The 9,763-nt window shown below is 36.8% G+C and overlaps 1 pseudogene; it reads right to left on the bottom strand.

The window, feature by feature from the left end:
* Window positions 1-8,396: 8,396 nt before the first annotated feature.
* On the bottom strand, window positions 8,397-9,201 carry LOC100461654 (replication protein A 32 kDa subunit-like; annotated as a pseudogene).
* Window positions 9,202-9,763: the final 562 nt, after the last annotated feature.

The following is a 9,763-nucleotide window of genomic DNA, read 5'->3' as shown; positions in this document are numbered from 1 at the left end:
GGAAAGAGAGTGCGCCAACTTCTTGGCGTCTTCTTATAAGGGCACTAATTCCATTTATAAGGGCTGTACTCTCATGACCTAATTATTTCCCAAACGCCCTACCTCCTAATACCATCACCGTGGGAGTTAGGGTTTCAACATACAAATGTTGAAGGGGGCACAAATATTCAGTCTGTAACAATCTGGAAGTCATTCACATGCTTGGAGCTGGATATCACCTGGAGGCTTCTTCCTTTACTCATGCAAAATCTGGGCTGGGATGATTGAAGGGCTTGACTTACCTGGGGTTGTCCATTGGAGTACCTGTATACGGCCTGTCCATATGTCTTGGGTTTCTGGCAGTAGGATGGTTGGGTTATGAGAGGGAGATTCCAAGAGCGGACATTTGAAGAAACCAGGCAGAAGCTGCATGGGCTTTTATGACCTAGCTCAAAAGTCACCTAGCATTTTTTCTGTCAAACTCTACTGGTCAAGAGCAACCATAAGTTTATCCATGGGACCTTTGCTAAACCTCCATAATACAATATTATGTGGAATCCAAAGCGAGCAGCATTAAGCAGGACAAAGTCAATCAATTTATTTACTACAGAGTGCCATTGGCAATGAAGCTGTAACTGTTGGGGATCTTTATGTGTTAAAAAATTGTATCAAAATAAATAATGCAAAGCATTTTCCCTGTCTAATTTTTCTAATCAAGTCTCAAAAAATATAAAAGCTCTAATTTCTATACAAATTAAGTTTAACCCGATATATTTAATTAAACATTTACACGTTAGGAAAAATACTCATTTTTTTCTGTGTCAACTGATAATTTCAAAACTAACATATGTTGGGCCACAAAGGAAATGCCAATAAAATCTTCAAAGCACAAATTGTATTGGCCATTTTTTTCTGTCTCTCTATATTTTGTAATAAAACTAAAAATAAGTTGAAAAAAATGAATGTTTAACATTGAAAAGCAATAACACAGCAATTAAAATGTCTAAATATCATATGTCAAAGAGGAAATCAAAGGTGCAATTACAGGCTTTTTGCTAATTAGAGAAAATGACAACAGCACATAGCAAAATGTATGGGGCATAGCTAGTTTTGACTGAGAAAAAAATAAGCGTACACTTATTTTATATACATCACTCCCAGGCACAGGTGTTCTGGAAGGTAAATTCCAATATTATTTTAATTACTTCTATTTATCTACCATCTGTCTATGTAATCTAACTCTCATTTATGTATCCAACATTCATTCTGTGTGTATTACAGTTGCCAAAGCCGGGAGTAATCTAAATATCTATCAATAGAATTCAATAAATAAACATCACTTTAACACATTTTGGGACTTCCATGCAATACAATTATATGCAGCCATTATGTACATGTGAAGAACTGCCTATGATATAGGAAGGTAAAAAAAAGAAGACTACAAAGAAGGATGCAGAGCAAAATTTTCCTTGTATGGAAGAAATCTAGAAGGATGTAGCAGAAGGAATGCCAGTATCTATTCCATCTTTCCTTTCTTTTTTCTGCCAGAGTTCTGATTTTTTTTTTGCCAGTAATTCACCATCCACCACATAACCATGTGCTTAAAATATAAAATATCTGGGTATGGGTTGTTTAATAAAATTAATAAACTTAGAGGAAAGCAAAAAAACATCAGAAAAATAGACTGACAAACAAAATGAACTTCTAAGTGTGAAAAACATTTTTATTGAGACAAAAATTATTTAATAGATGAGTTAAGCAGCAGATAAAGTTCAATTGAAGAAAGAAGTCTGATGCTAACTAGAGATAACTAGCTACAAGATAGATGTATATCATGATATAGACATATATATAAGAAGTACAGAAAAGTAGCAAAGAGACATGGATGATAGAATACGAAGCTCTTAAAAACATCTGATTGGCATCTCAAAAGATGAACTACAAAGATTTGGGAAGAGGCCTTATTTAGAGAATTAATGGCTTCACACGTTTCAAGATCGGTGAGAATTTAGCTCAAGCTGGATAACTAAAAAGAATTTATGACTAGACATATAGTAGTGAAACTGCAAGATAGGAGGAGGGGGAGAGAGAGAGAGAGAAAGAGAGAAAGAAGTGAAAAGAGGAAGAGGAGAGAGATTCTAAAAGGAGCTGGATAGAAAGGAGAGAATGACTTACAGAAGAAAGACAGCTAGAACAGAATACTGCTTGGCAAAAATAAAACAAGGAAGGTGTTATTTAAACATTTATCAATTCAACAATTTTGAATTTGGTGTGTTTTTGAGCTAGTTATTGTTATAACTTCTAAAGATGTGGCAATGAGCAAAATCAAAAGGGTCCCTGCTCTCCTGAAATTCACTTTTTTTTTTTTTTGAGACAGAGTCTTGCTCTGTTGCCCAGGCTGGAGTGCAGTGGCATGATCTCGGCTCACTGCAACCTCTGCCTCCCGGATTCAAGCAATTCTCCTGCCCCAGCCTCCCGAGTAGCTGGGATTACAGGTGCCCGCCACCACGCCCGGCTAATTTTTATATATTTAGTAGAGACAGGGTTTTGCCATGTTGGCCAGTCTGGTCTTGAACTCCTGACTTCAGGTGATCTGCCCTCCTCAGCCTCCCAAAGTGCAAGGATTACAGGCGTGACCCACTGCACCCAGCCCACGTTCTTAGAGGGGCAAATGGATTTAAGTGGGTAAATGACAAAAATTAAAAATAAAGATAATTTTGTAGCATAAAAGTAATATATAGAAATAAAGTATGAAGTTAGAAAGTATTTGCATTGGCTATTTTATCCTATTTTATAGCTTTATTGAGGTATAATTGAAATTTAAATTGTATTATTTAAGTTGTATGATGTGATATTTTGATGTATGCATATGTTGTGAAATGATTGCCATCATCAGTCTAGTTAACATATCCATCACTTTACATAGTTATCGTGTGTGTGTGTGAGAGGGAGATGAGAATACTTAAGATCTACTCTCTTAGAAAATTGCAAGTGTGTAATCCATTATTATTAAACATAGTCAACATTGGTTATTTTAGATGGGGTCAACAGGGATAAACTTAATTGTGGAGTGACAATTGAGCTGAAATATTCAAAATGAGAAGGACTATACAAATAATTGGAAGCAATCCTCTAGGCCCTGAAGTATGAATGAATCTCTCAGAGAAAAGGCCAAGCAGAGAGAAGAGGGAGAATGGCATGAGATGTGGTAGCAGTGGTGGCAAAGTGTGAAAGAAGACTGGACCTAATTTTAATGGCAATAAGAATTTGAAAGTTTTTAAGAGGGGAAATAATGCGCATGAAATTACATTTTCAAAAGGTCTTTTTTTCTGCTCTGTAGAAAATTGAATGTCATCAATTATAGAAACAGTGCACTTTACTTTGGATTCTCTCTGCATTTTTTTTTATTTTTAAATTTTTTTTGCCTTAAAGCCAAGGTGAGAGTGTGTATCTTAGGATTCTTCCAGTTTAAGTAAGAGAGCTAGGTAACTGAAACTTAAATTTAAAGCACACCCAATTTTGGCCCCAAACAAACAAAATTATTCAACATTATCTAGCTTCAGGCTTGGTTTGATCCAGGCATTTAAAAAAGTCATTAAATTTGTGACCCTCCATCTTTCATACAAGCTTTTTCTATGTGATATGCATGATGGTTCCTGGCAGCCTGAGACTTCCATCCCAACGGCATTTTAACTTCAGGACAAGGAAAGCTTCTTCTTTGATAACACTGAAAAAATATTCCAGTTAGAGAGAACTCTCATTTGCCTCCTTTTGATGACATTTCTATTTCTTGACCGTTCCTTGAGGTCTGGGGCATTTGGGAACTGTGACAAATGAAGTCAAGGTCACATTCCTACTGCTGGGCAGCTGGAAGAGTGAGGTTAGTCTCTCTTAAACCACCAGGTATGATTTCCCTATAGGAATGATGGTAAACACTTACTATTAGGTTGGTGCAAATGTAATTGCAGTTTTTGCCATTACTGTTATGCCATTACATTTGCACCAACCTAACCGAAGAAGGTGGAGAGGTATTTGCCAGGAAACAAATTGATATCAATACCAGACAAAGAAGAGGAAACCTGCCCATTTCTTTAATAAAATTAGGGCTCATGACGCCACACTGTTTGGTCTTCTTGGTAGGGACAGAATAGTGGTCAAGAGAAATCCTAATAGTTAAAATTAAAGTGTTTTTTTTTTTAGCCTATATCATTTCATTAGGAATCACCAATTAGTCTCATAAAGCTGATGAGTCAAGTGGAGAACTTGATATTTTCTTCCAGCAGAGGTTCCCCACACCATCTTACAGTACCAGCAGCATGAATAAAAGAAAGCAGCTAAGAGGCCTCCCTAAATGCCAACATCCAAAGACGGGGCTCCAGAGAGAGTTTTCTATGGGGTACCAGATAAATTGACTGTTTTTTTCTTCACTAGGTGAACTAGTTTTCACACAATGGCCAAGTTGTTTTTGTTTGGCTGTTATCCTAACTACTCCCCAAGGGTCAAATTGGGGAGTATCATAATCTACCATAGAGATTGAATATGACACTGACCATTGTATAGAAAAGTTATAACCTACAATGCACATTTGACTTTCGATATTATTTCCCTAGCATAACAAAGAGTCATTAACTAGAGAACAAAGAGTCATTAAATAGAGGAAAATATTTCAAAATTATTCATATTAAGGTCTCAGTAGCATACTGGGTAGGAATACATAGTTATGAGCATAAAAAGAAAAATTAGTACATGAATTTTAATTTCTGTTCTGCATCACTTCATAGTATGTTTGAGCTTTTAAAAACTTGTTGAGGCTGCATTATTTGTAATTGGTCTGAAATGAAGCAATGTCAAAAGGAAGGCGAAATGGATTTTTAAAGCGACTAATACTGGCAATGTCAAAAGGCATAATTTTTAAAGCTTTACAGAAAATTGTTAGAGATTTAGGTATAATTGAATTAGATTATGGTTGAATTCTGAGCTAATCATTTTTTGTTCTAGTAAAGGAGACTATCTACTCAGTGCCTTTTCTCAAAGAATTTTAAATGCATTCATCATTGTTTTATTTTTGCTTTAAAAATTTACTCAGAAAGCTACTTTACTTATTGCAAAGTAGCTTTCTGAGCCCATGTGTTTATTGCCCTGCTCTCCAACCTCCCATTGAAAAATAACTTCTTATTGCAAAATAAAAATGGAAAAATATTAGTACAAAAGTGCATTGGACAAAGTCTGTGTCAAGAACAGGAATCCAAAAAGAGTCTTATCCATAAGCTGATGAAAGCATTTTTGCTATTTAGAGAAGCACTTTTGCTATTTAGAGCATTTTGGCTTTATGTAAGAAATGGCAATAACTAACATGGAAAGGAAAACACTTTCTATATGGGAAATCTCTGCCATACAACTGTCTTCACCAGTATTTGTATCTCATCTTTGATAAGACTAAAAACTGTATCTTACACTTCCAAACATCTCTCTTTTTAAAATTAGATAAAATATCAATATTCTTATTTTCTCTTTGCCCCTAATATAAAAAAGAACTTCTCTTAAATCTGGGTGTGCACATGCACAGACTTCTTTTTTAAATGAAAAGGAATTCCATACAATACATCAAATGATGAAGTAATTCAAACAATGAGAAGTTTTGTGGGTAAACTTGCAAGCTGTCTTCCCACCACCAAAGCAAGCATGCTATATGACACAGTAAAAAACCAAACAAAAAAACAAAACAAACAAAGAAAAAACCCAAGAACATATTTTCAGAAAAATATTCAGAAAATATATGCAATATTTAAAAAGCAAAAGCAATAAACCTAGTTCACAGTATATTGACTGTGAGAAAATCAGATGAGTGAATTAGAAAATTGGTGAGTTTTCCATGTCTTCTGGGGTAAAGGTGAAGAAAGGAATATGATAAATTTAAAATGAGAACTACTGATGATAGATTTAGTTAATTCACCATATATGCCTAATATGCATTCCATATGGAAAGAAGAGATCACCAATAATGAGAATAAGAAATAACAGGATATAATTTCCCACTTACTAGAAAATTAACAAGAAATCTGATATTAAGTGTTCAAAATATAACTTATACAGTGCTAATGAGAATCCTAATTACTTGGTAGAATCACTTGGAAATTGACAATTGATTTCCAATTCATGCATAATTGACATACATACATACAATCTGACTTTTTACATGTATCCCAAATATTCATACTCCACTACCAAACAATTACACTCTTATGTATATTGCTCCCTTGGTTTGGATGCTTTCAGAAGCAGACCTGGAGACTAAGATTTCAGTGCAAATAGTTTTTTTGTGTGTGTATGAGGTAGTTCTGGGAAATGCCAGTGAGAGGCTGGGAGTGAGACAGAAAAGGAAGCCAATACAAGGGTGGATTACCAGCAATTTACCACCGTGGACAACTGGAGCTCAATCGATGGAGGAGTTGTAGAAGACAGTTTGTAGAACAAATCTTCAGGGTTATTCTAGTCAAGAGGTGAAAAATCTGGGGTATTTATCTCCAATTCCCTGTCCATCTCTGGTTAAGGGCTATTTCTGGGAGCATTAATTCTTGTGCACTTTCAGCTTGCTCTGAGCATGTGTCCAGCCAGGGAAGTGTTCTCAGAACACAGCCAGCAAGTGTTCACAGAAGTCAGTCTTCAGAATACAACAGGGAAGGCATACAGAATAAGGATAGTGTACAAACAATGTCTGCTATAGTAACTTAATGAAAGCATGTCATATGCAAGGAAGTCTATAAAACTATATACCATATGATATCATTTGTAATAGAAAAAAATGGAAACATCTGAATGTCCATCATTAGGAAGATGAAAAATGAAATGTGATATAGGCACAAGGAATAAACTAGATCTCTGTATATCAACATTGCTAAATCTTAACATCAACAAAGAATAAGCTGCCAAATGATACATACATTTATGATAGCCTTTATATAAATTTAATGAAAAATTATATAAGTAAATCACACACATATATAATAGCATTTTTAAATTTCAAAAACACACCAAACAATGTAAACATACTTGTATATGTTCAAAAAATTTTTTAAAGGCCTAGAAGCATACATAGAAAATTTATGATGCTTTGTATCTCTCAGAAAGAAAATGGGATAGGAACAAAAAACAAAATGGATTTCATATTTATCTATAATATTTATTTTCATTAAAAAATAAATGAATCGAACATCAATATGTTAAAATGTCAGTCTTGGATGGGCCCTTGAAAATCGTTCTTTATAAATTTCTCTTAATTTTCTCAAAATAAAAAGAAAATAAACATGAAAATGGAAGATGAAGAAAGAGCAACAAAATTTAAAATAAAGTATTCTTGGGCTGAAATACGCATGAAAAGTTTAGAGATAAAGTATTCTAGGCAAAAACTGGTGAGATATTTGAATTTTATTTATTAAAAAAAGTCTTGCTTTATTTGGGATTTTAATTAAAATGCTCTATTTGCTTCCACATCTGTGCCTGCTTAGCATATTTTATTAAGTCCTGATTCTCCCCAGGCCCTGCTTGGTGGGCCTCAGCCTCTGGCCCAGTTTGTTAGCAGCCATAGGTCCACAGTTAGAGCTGGACAACATTGATCAGATTCTCTTCTTGAGATATGAACGCAGAAACTATGTATTTATCTATCTATTTATTTAGAGGAGTCATGCTCTGTGGCCCTGGATACATTTGGGATTTGAATTCAGAAGCTATTTATTTATTTATCTTCAACCTTTTTTTCAATATAACTGTTTTATTAAACATATGAATGTACTTATTTTGTACAAAATGCAGTAAAACTTCTTGCTTTCCTCTGTCCCTGGAGGCACTACCCTGGAACCTCATGTTCACAGAAACACATCATCATGACAAGCAGCAGTCATGACAAGCAGGTGAAGGGAAGTGCAATTCTGAACGTAATGCCACATAACAAAGTGGGAAATGAAAACAGGCCGAGGCCAGTGGGTTTCTCCTCCAGCGCTTGGCCCACAGGGCCTAGTCCTGCTCATCTTCTTTCAGCAGGAAACATTTTAAGAAGAAAAAATATTTAAGCATTATTTAAGTACTTTCATTATTTAAGGACCCGAGCATTATCTAAGTACCCTACTGGAAGCATCCCTCCAATTCCATCTATTTTGATGTTGTAACAGACTAATTTGTAACTTCTTCGAAGAATTCCACCTTGGATTTCATCCCTGTCAATTGCCCATCTCCCCCTGAGCTTCAATCAAAACAAAACAAAACAGAAGAGCAGTAAGTTTCAAAAGGATGTCAGTGGACACCTTATATAGATGAAACCTACTTCCTAGAAGACACCTGGCCAAACATATGCACAGCTGGAGACAATAGAGTGTGAAACTAGGTCCAGCTGTGAAATAGCTCAGGTACCCAATTAGATCCAGTTATTCTGCATCTGTGGATTTAAAATTATAATCATCCACAGAAGAATAGATGCGCCCCTCATTGCTCAGAAAATCCACAGCTTGCTTGATGGAGGATACAGACATGTGGTCGAGCTGGTTCTTGAGATCCTGAAAGTTCAATTCTTTCAGTCTTGGGCAACGCTTAATCAACACCTGGTTTTGGGCCACAGTAGGTCCTTTGCTGGCATGAAGCTATTCCCACCAAATTTCCCTGCTTCACTCATTCCTGGATTGCTGATAGGTGCTCTCCCTGCTGAGGGCTGCCTGCTAGCTTTGCTTAGTATCATGTGTACATTGATCACTTCCAGAATATGTGTGGTGAACTCATTCATATCCTCCAGGGGCATGATTTTAAAGGATACCAGGCTCTTTTTGTCCTGAAAAGGTCTCAAATCGCCTGCCACAATGACATATTTTTCTGGAGGAATGACAGTGTTTTCACTGCTGGTGTCATCTGTGTCAACCCACTGGCGAACATCCATAGGTGCAGTTGTCATGTCATCTATTTTGTAAACAATATTTGTTGGAGCCTTCTCTGCATGTTGGATGATCCCCCACAATAGTGACCTGTGAAATCTCAACTTTCCCAATTTTAAACACTTCATCAATCAAAGTGGCAGAAAGCAGCTTAGATATAGTACAGGGTACAATGTGCTGGGCTCGACACCTGAGAAGGTGTCAGCAATCCAAAGGCCCCTGGGGACTGCATGTAGCTGCTGGATCCCCAGTACAAGGAGCTGCCATGGCTTTCAAATCCACTTTTCCACATTTTGATCTGATTTTCTGGGAAAGAGGCAGAGAAGGTTCGGGTTTGGTGGAATGGCCGAACATCTCAGAATCTGGCTGCTGCTGCACTGCTCTAGTTACTTTTCTTTGGCACCACAAACTCATTTCTGTGAATCTTTTTCAACTTTTTTTTTTTTTTTGAGACAGAGTCTCGCTCTGTCACCCAGGCTGGGGTGCAGTGGCGCGATCTCCATTCACTGCAACCTCCGCCTCCCAGGTTCATGCCATTCTCCTGCCTCAGCCTCCCGAGTAGCTGGGACTACAGGCGAGTGCCACCATGCCCGGCTAATTTTTTTGTATTTTTAGGAGAGATGGGGTTTCACCCTGTTAGCCAGGATGTTCTCGATCTCCTGACCTCGTGATCCACCTGCCTCAGCCTCCCAAAGTGCTGGGATTACAGGCATGAGCCACCGCACCTGGCTGAATCTTCTTCAACTTTTATTTTAAGTTCCAGGTACATGTGTAGCATGTGCAGGTTTACTACCTGGGTAAACATGTGCCATGGCAGTTTGCTACACGGATCAACCCATCACCCAGGTATTAAGCCCAGCATCCATTAG

The sequence above is a fragment of the Pongo abelii genome, chromosome 8 (genome assembly GCF_028885655.2).
Source record: "Pongo abelii isolate AG06213 chromosome 8, NHGRI_mPonAbe1-v2.0_pri, whole genome shotgun sequence".
Classification (NCBI taxonomy): Eukaryota; Metazoa; Chordata; class Mammalia; order Primates; family Hominidae; genus Pongo; species Pongo abelii.
The sequence above is the reverse complement of the archived record's forward strand: the minus strand, read 5'-3'. Positions and strand labels throughout refer to the sequence as shown.